Here is a 15,476-nt window from a genome sequence, read left to right as displayed (position 1 = left end):
AGGCAAAAAAAGCATTGAGTACATTAGCTTTTTCCACATCCTCTGTCACTAGGTTGCCTCCCTCATTCAGTAAGGGGCCCACACATTCCTTGGCTTTCTTCTTGTTGCCAACATACCTGAAGAAACCCTTCTTGTTACTCTTGACATCTCTGGCTAGCTGCAGCTCCAGGTGCGATTTGGCCCTCCTGATAACATTCCTACATGCCCGAGCAATATTTTTATACTCTTCCCTGATCATATGTCCAACCTTCCACTTCTTGTAAGCTTCTTTTTTATGTTTAAGATCCGCTAGGATTTCACCATTAAGCCAAGTTGGTCGCCTGCCATATTTACTATTCTTTCGACTCATCGGGATGGTTTGTCCCTGTAACCTCAACAGGGATTCCTTGAAATACAGCCAGCTCTCCTGGACTCCTTTCCCCTTCAAGTTAGTCCCCCAGGGGATCCTGGCCATCCGTTCCCTGAGGGAGTCGAAGTCTGCTTTCCTGAAGTCCAGGGTCCGTATCCTGCTGCTTACCTTTGTTCCCTGCGTCAGGATCCTGAACTCAACCAACTCATGGTCACTGCCTCCCAGATTCCCATCCACTTTTGCTTCCCCCACTAATTCTACCCGGTTTGTGAGCAGCAGGTCAAGAAAAGCACCCCCCCTAGTTGGCTCCTCTAGCACTTGCGCCAGGAAATTGTCCCCTACGCTTTCCAAAAACTTCCTGGATTGTCTATGCACCGCTGTATTGCTCTCCCAGCAGATATCAGGAAAATTAAAGTCACCCATGAGAATCAGGGCATGCGATCTAGTAGCTTCCGTGAGCTGCCGGAAGAAAGCCTCATCCACCTCATCCCCCTGGTCTGGTGGTCGATAGCAGACTCCCACCACTACATCACTCTTGTTGCACACACTTCTAAACTTAATCCAGAGACACTCAGGTTTTTCTGCAGTTTCGTACCGGAGCTCTGAGCAGTCATACTGCTCCCTTACATACAGTGCTACTCCCCCACCTTTTCTGCCCTGCCTGTCCTTCCTGAACAGTTTATAACCATCCATGACAGTACTCCAGTCATATGAGTTATCCCACCAAGTCTCTGTTATTCCGTGGTTAGATCCTGTGGTTCTGAATGACACGATCACTGCCTCTCTGACAAATGACAAATAATAAATATAACTATAAATGCCCCAAAGAAAGCACTCCATAACAAAAAAACAAAAAGAGAATGAGACTAAAACTAATGACCCCAGTACTCCCAATCCTCCATGGAAGGTACTGTGGGGTAGACATAAGCATAAGCAAACAGATACCAATTTTCCAAACCTACTATTTCCATAAAAAGAAAAGGAGTACTTGTGGCACCTTAGAGACTAACCAATTTATTTGAGTATAAGCTTTCGTGAGCTACATCTGATGAAGTGAGCTGTAGCTCACGAAAGCTTATGCTCAAATAAATTGGTTAGTCTCTAAGGTGCCACAAGTCCTCCTTTTCTTTTTGCAGATACAGACTAACACGGCTGCTACTCTGAAACCTACTATTTCCATGTTATCCATAGCTCAAATTTGTGATGAAATCATCAAAGAAATTAAACTTGAATGACAGTTTTGGATGTTGGGGGCAATATTTTACATTTACCTGTAAATTATAAAGATACAATATTCCCATAATATGAACTCTATACTTCTTCCCCTTATTCCATTGCAGCCAGGGAAATGGACAACACCATTTGTCTAATTTCAGCCTCCAGCCACTGGATTGTGTTCAGTCTAGCAGAGAAAGGTATAAAATGATCCAATGGCTGCACAGAGAAGCTAGACAAATTCAGGCTGGAAATAAGGCATAGTTTTAATGGTGAGAGTCATTAAACATTGGATCAATTTACCAAGGGTTGTGGTGGGGTCTCCAACACTGACAATTTTAAAATCAAGCTTAGATGTTTTTTCTAAAAGATCTGCACGAGGAATTATTTTGAGGAAGTTTATGGCCTGTGTTATACCAGTCAGATTAGATGATCAATTGTCCCTTCTGGTCTTGGAATCTATTAATCATCTGGGGTTGATTGGGTCCTTCTGCAACCATCTGCCATCTTCTTCTGTCCAAGGCAGCACTAAAGTCCACCTGCTTGTCTTCTTTGATGCAATCTAGCCATCACTTCCTTGGTTTCAATGTGAACTCTATGCAATGGACCGTAATGTGTGCACTATCAGATCTTCTTAAATACATGGATTTCACAGTAGTTTGAATTAACCTTCACAACCCCCTCTCCCCTGTGAGATAATTAACTTTAGCAGCATTATTTCATACATGGGGAAATTGAGGAATACATGTATTCAGTCAATTGCTCCGCAGTGCCAGGGCCCCGAACAGAAACCTTACACCTGCGTACAGAACACTCGAACACGCTGTGCGAAACACGGTAAAACGAACTCGAAGCACTCTTTTCTCTGAAACAGCCCCGCCCATTCTCTTTGAAACTGCCAGCAGCCCCGCCCACTCCCAGTCTAGCTCCTCCTCTCCCATTCCCATTGGCTAACCAGGAGCCGGCTTTAGAATACGTCACAATGCCAGCGGCCCCTCCCCCTAGATCGAGTAAGTGAGAGAGCGAATTGGACTATACCACCTGCCATCTTGAGGGGGTGTGTGTAGAAATCGGGGCTCCCTGATCCTCAACGCCACGGACGCTGTGGGGAGACACCCACCTAATCCCTGGGGCAAGCGGCGGCGGCCGGTCAGGTGTTGGGTAAACAGCCCCCGCGTGCCTGGAGAGGGAATCCGGGCCGGGGAGAAGCCCCTCCTCCCACGCGCACACACGCGCCGCTCTGTGTCTATTGTGAAGCCTTTGGGGAGCTCCGCGCCGCCGACCCCCGCTCGCGCCGGGTTCGGGTCCGGGTCCGGGTCCTCCCCTACCACAACGAGTCTCTCCAGCGGGGAGCGGCGGCTGGAAGGAGCCGTTTGAACCGCGTATACTGGTACAGAGCAGGAGGCAGCGCGAGCCTCTGGGGCGCTGAGAGGGCGGGGCTGGTCGGCGGCATGAAGGTGTGAGCGGAGCCCGCGCGGAGCGGAGAGAGTAAGTGCCCCGCAGCCTGCACCTCCTCTGCCGTGACCCGCGCCCCCCGTCCACCCTCCCACGGGGAGAGGGACTGCCCCCTCATCGGGGGGGACCCCCCTGTGCCGCCCCTCCATTCTTCCATCCCCCTTCGCCGTCCCCCCATCTCCTGCGGGGTGGAGGGAGCAATAGGGCTGTGCCAATGTGGTCCCCCTCTCGCTGTCTGCAGCTGGTGGGGGGGGGTGAGCCCCGGGCCCCCTCCGGCTATTGCAGGGACAGGTGTGTAAATTCCTCTCCCTTGGCCGCTGCAGGGTGTGGGGGAGGGGGGGGGCTGCACTTTTAGTAGCGGAGTCTTCACGCGCCCGTCTCCTGTGCAGTGCCCAGTGCGGAGCCTCGCTCAGGGGGCGGCGGGACCTTTTATTGTTGGGGTCAATCATCGGGGGTTCGTTGGCTGCCACAAGGTGCCAGTTACTACGTTGATGTGAAGGGGGTGGAGTTACCCTGACCCAGCCACCTCCGCTTAATTTATGTAATGGGGACTGTAGAGGCCAGAGGTGGGGATGGATGGTGGAGCTAGATGCGATTTGCTTTTTGAAGAGAAGCAGATTCGATCATATTCACTGGAAATAGCTGCCCATTGAAAGATTCCTACCGTTGTTCAGCTGTCGTAGAGATCTCGGCTGCCTGCGAGCAAAAGACCTCCAAACTGCAACCCTACAAACATATAGCGTCCGCCTCCTCCAAACACAAAAATATCCATCCCCCTATGCTGATTTAGCTTGTGGATGCAATAATTATAAAACGTAATAGCCCAAAGTAATCTCCACTTGTATCTTAAGCATGTACGAAGTCCTTCTGGGTCATTACACTTCGTGTATCTGTGATTTCGTTTCATTTAGTTTTGTGTTTGGAATCAGAAGTAAATACAGTAATTAGATGTTTTAGTTTGATTTGCAACATTGGATTGCCATTTTTTAGCAAATGTTTCAGTTTTAAAGGCAACAGACTGAATTTCTATGAAAATATCAACAGAATAAAGAATAGCAAGTAGAAAATGCAGATAGTGAAGCTTTTATCTTTATTAAATGTTGTCTTTAGATTTTTTTTAGTGGTCATTGCCATAAAGAAACAGTACAAGGTGGCAAAAATAACATGGCATGAAAATAACTTTGCAAGAGTTGTTTTAGGGGAAAGTTCTGTATTTCCAGCATTCTGGACCTTTATTTTTTTGTTTTTGATGTTTGAAGTGTACAACTTTTATTTCAGATTTATAAATGGACTCTTTATCAGTGGTGCAATAGCAATATGTGATTTACCTGACTTACACACCTGATGTGAGTCACCTTGTATATGATTTATTCATTTTGAGAATGCAGCTGTCATTGATTCACACACTGCCTGCCAGCAATTGTTAGGTGATTCTTTAAAAGTGCATTTTTTATTTTCCTGGCATGCACTTACAGGGTGTTGTCTGTAGTTGCATGGTGTGGTTGTTGAAAGGTGAAGTATTTCAAGGTCTGTTTGCAAAACCAATCTTTAGAATCAGAGTCCTAGAATATCAGGGTTGGAAGGGATCTCAGGAGGTCATCTAGTCCAACCTCCTGCTCGAAGCAGGACCAATGCCCAACTAAATCCCCAGTGTTTAGTGTAACTTTGCTGTTTAAATATTGTATCTCAACTATTATGCTGCAAATGTTTCAATGTATGTAAAAGCAATATTTTATTATTGCCGAATCTCTAGATTTAATACACAGAGTTTGATTTATCATAACAGGGGAAATTACAGCTTTTGGTTAAACTCTGTGGTGCTCAGATATTTTAATAAAGTGTAATAATTTAAGGGTTTGGGGTGGATTCACACTCCTTTGGAATACTTGGCTAGTGTAAATTAGCTGTTGTCCAGCTGCTACTACCAGTGAGGTGTGTTCTTCAACACATTCTTCAGAATTCAAACAATGGGTGGGTCTACGCATGTGGTGACTTGTAGAGTACAGATGTTGCATGTCCAGCTAGCATAGGTATAATTAGTGGTATAGAACAGAAGTTCTCAACCAGAGGTCCAGGGCCTCCTGGGGGACCGTGAGTAGGTTTCAGCGGATCTACCAAAATAAACCAGAGAGAGACCAGTGTTAGACTTGCTGGGTCTCAGGGCAGAAAACCAAAGCCTGAACTCTGCCACTCGGGTCTGAAGCCAAAGCCCAAACAACTTAGTTTTGTGGGGCCTCGGGCAATTGCCCTGCTTGCTACCCCCTAATGCCAGATCTGGCTTTTAATCTACTGGATATGCAGAAAAACAGTTATTGTGCTGTGGAATTTTTATAGCGTGTTGGGGGCCTCAGTAAGAAAAAGGTTGAGAACCCCTGGTGTAGAAGGTGAGACCCAGCTTAGGCGAGTAGACATATCAGAACCCTAGGGTATGTACCTTACCTACATGACTCTCTACATGCCCAAGCCATGCCACCGACATCTACACTGCTGTCCCACTGCCTCCCCAGTGCCGAAGACTTTCCCCACCTAGCTGAAAGGCAGAAGGCGGGAGACAGCAGGGAAAGACTCTGGCGGTGGGGAGTTGGTGGAGAAAGGCTCTGGCAGCCCCTTGGAAGAATTGAACCTCTAGTGATGCTTCAGATATTCTTTTTTGACTTAGCAGGTTGCAGTAACTGCAGTTGTATTACAAAAATAGTAGGAAAAAATTATATGGATGGATAAACACACAAATCATCTGAGCATCTAGTTTTGATTGAATAAAAGGTTACAAATAAAAAACGCTACCCAGGCTTATTGTAGAATCATAGAAATGTTGGACTGGAAGGAACATTAAGAGGTCATCTACTCTAGCCCCCTGCTTTGAGGGAGGATGAAGTGCCATCTCTGACAGGTATTTGTCCAACCCATTCTTAAAAATCTCCAGTGACAGAGATTCCACAACCTTTCTTGGAAGCCTATTCCAGTGCTTAACTATCCTTATAATTAGAATCCCCCCCCCCCAATATCTAACCTAAATCTCCCTTTCTGCAGACTAAACTGATTACTTCTTGTCCTACTCTCAGTGGACATGGAGAACCATTGATCATTGTCCTCTTTAGAGGATCCCTTAGCATATTTGAAGACTTATCAGATCACCCCTCACACTTTTTTACTCAAGGCTGACTGGTGCAGCTGGGACAGTGGAAACTTCTGGTAGCAGTACCTGTTAGAGTGCTCATGTGCTCCTTTTCCCCTCAGAATTTGAGCATGTTCTGATCAGCTCCAAAACTACTATTGCACGCATTGGACCCATAGCACAAGTGATTCCATATGCCAGGCTCAACACTGGCTATAAAGGAACTTCACACTCCGCATGGACAGTATGCTAAGAATACTGTCTCTGATGTGTTGGCTGAAACTACAGAATGTCCTCAAAGGAGGCTGGTTCAACCCAGCTCCTCCTATGTTAAGAGTTACTACAGATGGGTCTATGATAGGTTGAGGAGTATATCTCTGCAACCTATTCATTTGAGATTTTTGGAGCTGCAGAGAATCCCCTGTGCACGTAAACACGTTAGAGCTGACAGTGATCCATCTGGCTCTGAAAGCGTTTCTTCTCCAGGTGCAGAGAGCAGTAGTTCAAATGGTTATGGACATGTGAGCAATGTATTATTTGAACAAACAGGAAGGAACTCAATTGTTTCAACTGCGAAACAAGGCAATAAAACTTTTGGACTGGTGTATCCTATACAACATGTACCCAATTGCCTTGCAGGCAGTAGCAGAATACAATGAGATTGTGGAACAACTGAGCAGGGATTCCTCACAGATGTATGAATGGCCTCTAAAGACTCAGTGATTCAGAACATTTTCAGTCTTTGTTCGTTTCTGGACAGAGATTCATCACCAAAACCCAATATGAAACACCCCTCTTTTTGCTTAAGAGCAGGCTCAGACAGTCAATCATTGCTGGATGCATTTCTGCTTGATTGGGGAAGGGGCTTGATGTATGCATTTCCCCCATTCCCTCTGATTCTAAAGGTGCTAAAGAGAATAAGACCGAATTCTATCAGGGTTGATTTTCGTTGTTCCTGTATGGCCAAGGCAAAGTGTTACACTGAGTTAATTCATTTATCCAACGGCAAATACAAGATGCTCCCAATAACAACAGACATGCTGTCCAAGCAATAGGGGAAGGTCTTCCACCCACATCTGCAAACATTAGATCTGACAGCTTGGGCAATAGGCCTTTGACAGATTTAGAAAAACCATGCTCTTTTGAAATAAAACAACTTCTAATTAATGCTAGGAAACTATCTATTAGAAAAAGTTATAGTTTTAAGTGGAAAAGATTTGGTGTATGGATATCTGGTAAGAATGTTGGTGTAGTTTCAGTTCCTATGCAACTTATTTTACAATACTTGCTACACTAAAAATCAATGGATTTGTCTCTCTCCTCCATTAAGGTCCACTTAGTAGCTACAGCAGCATTCCATACTCACATTATGGAAAATAATTGTTTTCACATATACTGGTGGAAAAACTGTTTTAAAAAGACTTATTGAATCTGTATCTGCCAGTATGGGACCTTGTCCCTTTGTGGAATTTGACCTTTGTTTTAATGCAGCTTATGTCTCCCCTGATTTTAACCTGTAGTGAGCTGCTTTTTTATCTTTCTGTAAGACAGCTTTTGTAATAGCAGTCACTTCTGCTAAAAGAGTTAGTGAGCTACATGCCTTAGTGGCGGGAGCCTCTTTATTACTTTTTATAAGCACAGGGTGGTTCTTAGATTGCATCCCTAATTCCTTCCTAAAATAATTTTGAGTTTCATATAAATCAAAGTATTAATTTACTAGTATTCTTTTCAAAACACCGACATATAAAGGGGAATCTGTTACATTCCTTAGTTGCAAAGAGCGCACTCTCATATTATCTGGATAGAACTAAAAAGTTCAGGTCTTCTCCTAAGTTATTTGTCTCGTATGCGGGTAACTCTAAAGGTCAGGCCATTTCAGCACGGTCCCTTTCTAGATAATTTAGACAGTCTATTGAATAGTGTTATAAAGGAGCTTCAGTCTATTCTCCTGTTCCTCTTCACCCCATTCTACAAGAGTGGTTGCTTCATCTGTAGCTTTTGCTAAACATATTCTCCTTATTGAATTATACAAAGCTGCTACATGGAGTTCTGTTCACACTTACGAAGCATTATGCACTGGATCTGGCAGCCGGGTCTGATGCAGTTTGGCAGAGCCATGGCCCAGTCATTGTTTAATTAGGACTCCGCCTTCCTCCCTCCTTCTTACTGTACTGCTTGCCAAACTCTCCCAAGAGTGGGAATATTCAAAGGACACATGAAGAAGAAATGAAGGCTTAAATGTAACCGTAGTTCTTTGAGGTGGACTCTGCATAATCATAGTCTCTGCCCACCTTCCCCACTCCTGCAGTCCTAATTTCAATATTACGTGGTATTCTTGTTAGCGGTGGAAGGAACTGAGGTGGCAACAGACTGTGACAGGGTAGCCTGCCCCTTGGGGGCTGAATTGCATAGTGGTCAATCCTCCGCATCAGATGTCATGATCCTTTAAGAGCTTGGGGAGGCCTGATACTCAAAGCCTGAAGAGACATGGGGAGAAAGGAAAGAGGTCCAGGACAGAAGTAGTATTTAAAAGGAATTCTGTTACTTTGTCTTTAAGGGCCCGCGACTTGGAGCCTTGCAGAGATGGTGGGGCAGCCAAAAAGGAATGAGCTGGAAGAAGGGGCCACTATCAGTGCTGCCACCTCCTCCATAGGAGGGGAGATGCCTGTAAACCCTGCGGGGAGACAGAAGGCATGTGCTGGGCCTTGACTTAGCAGGGAGAAGACAGCAGCAGGAGAAGATCTGCCTGCTGAGCCTCCCAGCCTGAGGGTGGAGGGACTGATAGGGAAAAGGGCCTGCTGTAGGAAAAGCTGCCTGAGGCTCTACAGCTGGCTTAAAGTATAATTCCCGCTCCAAGGAGGAGAGCTGGGAGGCTCTTGTCTTAAAGAGGGGGACAGTCTCTCCAAAGGCCAGCTCTCCTCCCAGAGCTGGGTGAGGAAACTGACCAGGACTCTTATGTGGGCCCAAAGAGAGCAGCTAAATAAATGAGTTACCCTCTGCAGAATAAATAAATTAACCTCCCTTTGCAGGGACTGGTTTAACTAATCTGGTCTGGGTAGTTGTCTGAAAAGCTCCAAAGGGTGCTGAGTGCAACGCACCTGCAGTTCACAACAAGCCATGAAGGCATGCTGGAGATGCATACCCCAAGACATGGGTGCCATGCCCCCTTTTATAGCCAGGCCCTCAGAATGCTCTCAAACTTAAGAGGCCCTGCTGCCAGAAAGTTCCACCATCTCACTTGCATTGGTCAACACATACCAAGAGTGTGACTGTGCAGTGTCCATCTTGATGACCGCTGGTAACAAGTAACTAACTTTCATTTTTTCTAAACTTTCTTCATAGGTTTTGTTTTCTAAACCTTTTATCATTTTTGTTGGGCTCCACTGGACTCTCTCAAATTTTCTTGAATTGTGGCGCCCAGAACTTGACACAGTACTGCAGCTGAGGCCTCACCAATGCCGAATAGAGTGGAACAGTTACCTCCCATGTCTTGCATATGGCAATCATGTTAATACTAGGGCTGTCAAGCGATTAAAAAAATTAATTGCAATTAATCACACTGTTAAACAATACTAGAACACCATTTATTTAAATATTTTTGGATGTTTTTGACATTTTCAAATTTATTGATTTCAGTTACAACACAGACTACAAAGTGTACAGTGGTCACTTTATATTTTTATTACAAATATTTGTGCTGTAAAAAATGAAATAGTATTTTTCAGTTCACCTCATACAAGTACTATAATGCAATCTCTTTATCATGAAAGTGTAACTTACAAATGTAGAATTATGTACAAAAAATAACTGCATTCAAAAATAAAAAATGTAAAACTTTAGAACCTACAAGTCCACTCAGTCCTACTTCTTGTTCAGCCAGTCACTCGGACAAACACATTTGTTTACATTAGCTGGAGATAATGCTGCCCTCTTCTTGTTTACAGTGTCACCTGAAAGTGAGAACAAGCGTTCACATGGCACTGTTGTAACCGGCGTCACAAGATATTTACGTGCCAGATGCACGAAAGATTCATATGTCCCTTCATGGTTCAGCCTCCCTTCCAGAGGATATGCGTCCATGCTGATGAAGGGTTCTGCTTGATAATGATCCAAAGCAGTGCAGACCAATGCATGTTCACTTTCATCATCTGAATCAGATGCCACCAGCAGAAGGCTGATTTTCTTTTTTGGTGGTTCGGGTTCTGTAGTTTCCACATTAGACTGTTGCTCTTTTAAGACTTCTGAAAGCATGCTTCACACCTTGTCCCACTCAGATTTTGGAAGGCACTTCAGATTCTTAAACCTTGGGTCGAGTGCTGTAGCTATCTTTAGAAAGCTCACAGCGGTACCTTCTTTGCGTTGTCAAATCTGCAGTGAAAGTGTTCTTAAAATGAACAACATATGCTGGGTCATCATCCGAGACTGCTATAACATGAAATACATGGCAGAATGCAAGAAGAACAGAGCAGGAGACATACAATTCTCCCCCAAGGAGTTCAGTCAAAATTTAATTCTTTTTTTTTTTTTAATGAGCGTCATCAGCATGGAAGCATGTCCTCTGGAATGGTGGCCGAAGCATGAAGGGGTATACAAGTGTTTAGCGTATCTGGCACGTAAATAGCTTGCAATGCCCGCTACAAAAGTGCCATGCGACCGCCTATTCTCAATTTCAGGTAACATTGTAAATAAGAAGCTGGCAGCATTATCTCCTGCTAATGTAAACAAATGTGTTTGTCCGAGTGACTGGCTGAACAAGAAGTAGGACTGAGTGGACTTGTAGGTTCTAAAGTTTTACATTTTTTTATTTTTGAATGCAGTTATGTAACACAAAAAAACTACATTTGTAAGTTGCACTTTCATGATAAAGAGATTGCATTACAGTACTCGTATGAGGTGAACTGAAAAATACAATTTTTTTGTTTATAGTTTTTACAGTGCAAATATTTGTAATAATATAAAGTGAGCACTATACACTTCGTATTCTGTGTTGTAATTGAAATCCATATAATTGAAAATGTAGAAACATCCAAAATATTTAATAAATTTCAATTGTTATTCTATTCTTTAACAATGCGATTAAAACTGTGATTAATCACGATTACTTTTTAAATGGTGATTGATTTTTTTTGAGTTAATTGTGTGAGTTAACTATGATTAATCGACAGCCCTAGTTTATACATCCCAGAATATTAGCCTTTTCCACAACTGTTATTGTTGCCTCATATTCAATTTGTGATCCACTGTAACCCACAGATCCTTTTCAGCAGTTCTGTTGCCTAACCAGTTATTCTCCATTTTGTAATTGTGCATTTGATTTTTTTTCTTTTCTAAGTGCAGTAGTTTGCACTTGTCTGTCTTGAATTTCATCTTGTTGATTTCAGACTAATACTCCAGTTTGTCAAGGTTGTTTTGAATTCTAATCTTGTCTTCCAAGTATTAGCAACCCCTCCTAGCTGGGTGTCACCCACAAATTTTATAAGCATACTTTTATCCAAGTCATTAATTAAAATATCAAATAGTACTGGGCCCAGAACAGAACCTTGCAGGGACCACACTATATACATTCCCAAGTTTGACAGCAAATCATTGATGACTACTCTTTGAATATGGTCTTTCAACCATTTGTGCACCCACCTGATAGTAATTTCCTCTAGACTACATTTCTGTTTTGTTTATATGAATGTCATATGCGACTGTCATAAGTCATATTAAAATTAAGATGTGTTGCATCTACAGCTTCCCCCATTCACTAACCCTGTGACAAAAAAGGAAATTAGGTTGGTTTGGTCTGATTTGTTCTTGATAAATCCATGTTGGCTATTATTTATCACCCTATTATTCTCTAGTTGCAAACAAATTGATTGTTTAATAATTTCTTCCAATATCTTTCCAGGTATCGAAGTTAGGCTAACTGCTTTATAATTCCCAGGGTCCTCTTTGTTCCCCTCTTTAAAGATAGGTACTATGTTTGCCCTTCTTCAGTTCTTTGAGGCGTTACTTATCCTCCATGAGTTCTCAAAGGTAATTACTAACAAATCAGAGGTTGCTTCAGTTAGTTCCTTAAGTACCCTAGCCTAGAGTGAATTTAATCAGGCTCTGATTACTTGAATACATCTAATTTAGTTAAATATTCTTTAATGTGATCTTCCCCTCATTTGGTTGTGTTCCTTCCCCCTTATTGTTAATTTTTTTTTTTAATTATCTGGTCAAAATTTACCTTTTTTGTAAAGACTGAAGCAAAATAGGCATTAAACACCACCCTTATTGATGTTGTCTGATACTACTATCTTTCCTTCATCTTTCTCTTGCTCCTAATGTTTTTTAAAAAGCTTCTTGTTGTTTTTATGACCCTTGCAAGTTGTAACTCATTTTGTGCCTTAGCCCTACAAACTTGTGCTGTTCTTTTGTATTCCTCCTTAGCAATTTGTCCATGTTTCCACTCTTTGTAGGATTTCCTTTTGATCTTCAGAGCTCCTGATGAAGCCATATTGGTCTCTTACTATTCTTCTTATATATCCTGTGCATCAGGATAGTTTGCTGTTCTCATTCATGTGTAGAGAGCAGTTGCTGTGTCTTGAGGTACCAACTGAATATTTGTAAATTCAAAAAAATTTTTATGGCTGATTTAGAACAACGCTTCCTCAGCTCTCGTCCCCTAAAGCCCCTACTCTACTTGCGCTATATTGATGACATCTTCATCATCTGGACCCATGCAAAAGAAGCCCTTGAGGAATTCCACCATGATTTCAACAATTTCCATCCCACCACCAACCTCAGCCTGGTCCAGTCCACACAAGAGATCCACTTCCTGGACACTACAGTGCTAATAAACAATGGTCACATAAACACCACCCTATACCGGAAACCTACTGACCGCTATTCCTACCTGCATGCCTCCAGCTTTCACCCTGACCACACCACACGATCCATCGTCTACAGCCAAGCTCTGCGATACAACCGCATTTGCTCCAACCCCTCAGACAGAGACAAACACCTACAAGATCTCTGTCAAGCTTTCTTACAACTACAATACCCACCTGCAGAAGTAAAGAAACAGATTGATAGAGCCAGAAGAGTTCCCAGAAGTTACCTACTACAGGACAGGCCTAACAAAGAAAATAACAGAACGCCACTAGCCGTCACCTTCAGCCCCCAACTAAAACCCCTCCAACGCATTATTAAGGATCTACAACCTATCCTAAAGGATGACCCAACACTCTCACAAATCTTGGGAGACAGGCCAGTCCTTGCCTACAGACAGCCCCGCAACCTGAAGCAAATACTCACCAACAACCACATACCACACAACAGAACCACTAACCCAGGAACTTATCCTTGCAACAAAGCCCGTTGCCAACTGTGCCCACATATCTATTCAGGGGACACCATCACAGGGCCTAATAACATCAGCCACACTATCAGAGGCTCGTTCACCTGCACATCCACCAATGTGATATATGCCATCATGTGCCAGCAATGCCCCTCTGCCATGTACATTGGTCAAACTGGACAGTCTCTACGTAAAAGAATAAATGGACACAAATCAGATGTCAAGAATTATAACATTCATAAACCAGTCAGAGAACACTTCAATCTCTCTGGTCACGCGATCACAGACATGAAGGTCGCTATCTTAAAACAAAAAAACTTCAAATCCAGACTCCAGCGAGAAACTGCTGAATTGGAATTCATTTGCAAATTGGATACTATTAATTTAGGCTTAAATAGAGACTTGGAGTGGCTAAGTCATTATGCAAGGTAGCCTGTTTCCTCTTGTTTTTTCCTACCCCCCCCCCCCAGATGTTCTGGTTTAACTTGGATTTTAACTTGAAGAGTGGTCAGTTTGGATGAGCTATTACCAGCAGGAGAGTGAGTTTGTGTGTGTATGGGGGTGGGGGGGATGTGAGAACCTGGATTTATGCAGGAAATAGCCCAGCTTGATTGTCATGCACATTGTGTAAAGAGTTGTCACTTTGGATGGGCTATCACCAGCAGGAGAGTGAATTTGTGTGGGGGGGTGGAGGGTGAGAAAACCTGGATTTGTGCTGGAAATCACTTTAGATAAGCTATTACCAGCAGGACAGTGGGGTGGGAATAGGTATTGTTTCATATTCTCTGTGTATATATAAAGCCTGCTGCAGTTTCCACGATATGCATCTGAGGAAGTGAGCTGTAGCTCACGAAAGCTCATGCTCTAATAAATTGGTTAGTCTCTAAGGTGCCACAAGTCCTCCTTTTCTTTTTGCGAATCCAGACTAACACGGCTGTTACTCTGAAACCTGTTTGAATATAGTATTTTTAAAATTTCTTTTGTTGACTCCGGTAAATTTAAATAAAAACAAAAGTTTTGCAACTAAGGCTCAAAAAATATACCCAACTTTTCTTCATTTGATAACTAAGCCTATTATGAGGAGGGCAATGTTGTCTAGTGCACAGAACACTGGGCTGGGACTTAGGATAGCTGGCTTCTATTCCTCGCTCTTCCACTGACCTGCTGTGTGACCTTAGGCAAGTTACTTCACCTTCCCCATCTGTAAAATGGGAATGATGCTTGTCGTCTTGGTAAAACGCTTTGAGATCTACAGATGAAACACATTTGTAAGAGAGAAGTATTATCATCATCATTGCTGTCTGGGGTGACAAGTATGTGTGCTATTCTTCCTGCTTAAAGAAATAAAAAATGCTTGCATATTGGTGGGGGGGGGGGCAGAGTTCTACTGTATGTAATGATATATTGTCAAACACCTACATTTCAAATACATTAAGTAGTAACTTGTTATCTCTCTCTTGTTCCCCTTCCTTGCCTCACTCCAGTTTCTTTCTGTAATAGATCTTTTCCTTTGTTTTCAGTGTACGTTTGCTTCCTGTTTTTTGTTGTTTTTTTTTTTGTTTTGGTCTCTCCATCAATCCTTTACAGCTCTTTCTCTCTCTCTCTCTCTCATTTCTTCCTCTCCCACCACTTGGTGTGCTTTACCTCCTTCTCCTCTATTTTCTGCTGCTTCTACTTCCTCCTATAAGTCATCATATTCTGCTTCTCTTTTTTTCTAACTTCCCTATGAATCTGTCATCCATCCACTCATGCAGGTTCTCACCCCCATCTGCTCTCTTGCTCCCTCCACATAGACCCTTATATCCACAGCTTGAAGAATGTACTAAATGCTTAACAGCCTGAGAACTAGACTAAAATATGAGGCACCATTGTCCATGGACAATGCCCAGGTGTGCTTAACCAGTGACTCCAGGAAAGTAAATAAACTGACAGTTTGAGACTGTACTGCTTTCTAGATAATGTTATCTCCTCCATCCAGGCTTGTGTTTGTCATCTGTAGGTGAAGATCCAGA

General features: G+C 43.1%; 1 protein-coding gene across 1 annotated transcript in view; it reads left to right on the top strand.

Moving 5' to 3' along the window:
- The first annotated feature begins 2,580 nt into the window (after positions 1-2,580).
- The window catches only part of WASF1 (WASP family member 1), a 173,379-nt gene continuing 160,483 nt past the window's right edge, over positions 2,581-15,476 (top strand). Inside the window, 1 exon segment of the mRNA XM_073337020.2 lies at positions 2,581-3,052. The gene's annotated coding sequence lies outside the window, so the exon portion shown is untranslated.

Source organism: Lepidochelys kempii, chromosome 3 (assembly GCF_965140285.1).
Source record: "Lepidochelys kempii isolate rLepKem1 chromosome 3, rLepKem1.hap1, whole genome shotgun sequence".
Classification (NCBI taxonomy): Eukaryota; Metazoa; Chordata; order Testudines; family Cheloniidae; genus Lepidochelys; species Lepidochelys kempii.
This window is presented reverse-complemented; position numbering and strand designations above follow the sequence as displayed.